The 1402-nt window shown below is 45.7% G+C and overlaps 1 pseudogene; it reads right to left on the reverse strand.

Moving 5' to 3' along the window:
• Positions 1-238: 238 nt before the first annotated feature.
• Positions 239-917, reverse strand: LOC133762068 (large ribosomal subunit protein uL1-like; annotated as a pseudogene).
• Positions 918-1402: the final 485 nt, after the last annotated feature.

Below are 1402 nucleotides of genomic sequence, written 5' to 3' on the forward strand. Positions count from 1 at the left end.
GTCTTGTATACTTCCCATTTGTATATCAGTTTCAGTAAAAGTTAGGCCTTAATAAATGCTTGAAGCTACCTATTTGTCTCTAGAACCCATAGTTCCCATTTGTTTTTCATCCTTTCTACCCCCTGGAAGCCTACCTGCAGGAATGTGACCAGCCACAGTGACACCGTGTCAACTCAGGCTTCAGTCTTAAACTCCTACTCCCGTCACTTTTCCCAAATCTGCTCCCTGGTCTGGACCTCTAATATTCCAGTCCTTCTGCCCCCTTCCTGGTCCTCTTTTGCCTGGTGGTGGTACTCAGGTTACTGTAAATACCAGAAGACATGTGTTGGGCCTTGGTTATGGTGCTCTTGGTGTATAAAGCTCAGCCATTCTGCTAACTCATCTTGAACAATAGCACCAGGAAGCTGACAGATGTCATCCATGACACATGGATGTGGCACACATGCTCATCATCTGTCATTTTCACATGACCATTGGCCATCACCAGACACGGCATCCTCTTCTTCTGATTGTGGACTTCATCTCATGGACTTGGCCACTGTAGTTTCATTGTGTGTCAGCAGGGAAGTGAACTTGCCAGCCTTATTCAGGCTTGGGTTCAGGATCTGTGGGATCTGCTTACAAACCTTGAGGTCCTATGGCCAGCTTCTGATTCTTGTTGAGTTTCTTCAGCTCCTTGATGCCTTTTGGGGGATATCAACACACTTAGTCTCTTTTTGGTGCTGGTAATCCCTCAGGACAGGCATGGAGAACTTGAGGTTGGGCGTGGACTTCAATCTGATGGTGACAGAGAAGCATTTGTCCTCATGGGGTTGCAGTTCCCCCAGATGATGTGGTGCTCCACTGTTTCCAAGCACATCTGGTGCTTGCACCACTTGGGGGCAGGACTTCCCACCCAGCCTCCTAAAGGATATCATGAGAGACTGTGCTGCTGCTGGTGCCTCTCACTGTGGTAAGCAGAAAAGAGCCACCTTGGTTCTTTCTTCCTTGCCAGCCCTAGTAATAGCAGCTTGCTTCCCAGCAAGTATCAGTTTAGTTCTTCAGCCTTTTTTTGTCCCTGAACACAAACCTTTCAACATTTTCCTTAACTTGCTTCTCCACATCTCTGACACCAGAGTGCCACTGCCCCAGTGCTCTACTCTGCCCCCTACCTGCCTTGAAGTGATGCAACTCATGAGCCTTTAAATCAGCAGCTTTGGCCCTCATTCTGCCTTAAGTTCTTTCGCTCTCTGCAGCTTTCTTTCTTACCCTGTTCCAAATCAATATCATTCTTTTGTTTGTTTGTTTGTTTGTTTATTTGTATTTAATGACTGTTTTCCAATGGTTTGAGTGTAGGTCTTTGAGATCACCAGTATGGAGTTTAAATTTGAGGTTTTCATTTTGTTGCTAATTTAAGAATTAG

This window comes from Lepus europaeus, chromosome 6 (genome assembly GCF_033115175.1).
Source record: "Lepus europaeus isolate LE1 chromosome 6, mLepTim1.pri, whole genome shotgun sequence".
Taxonomy (NCBI): Eukaryota; Metazoa; Chordata; class Mammalia; order Lagomorpha; family Leporidae; genus Lepus; species Lepus europaeus.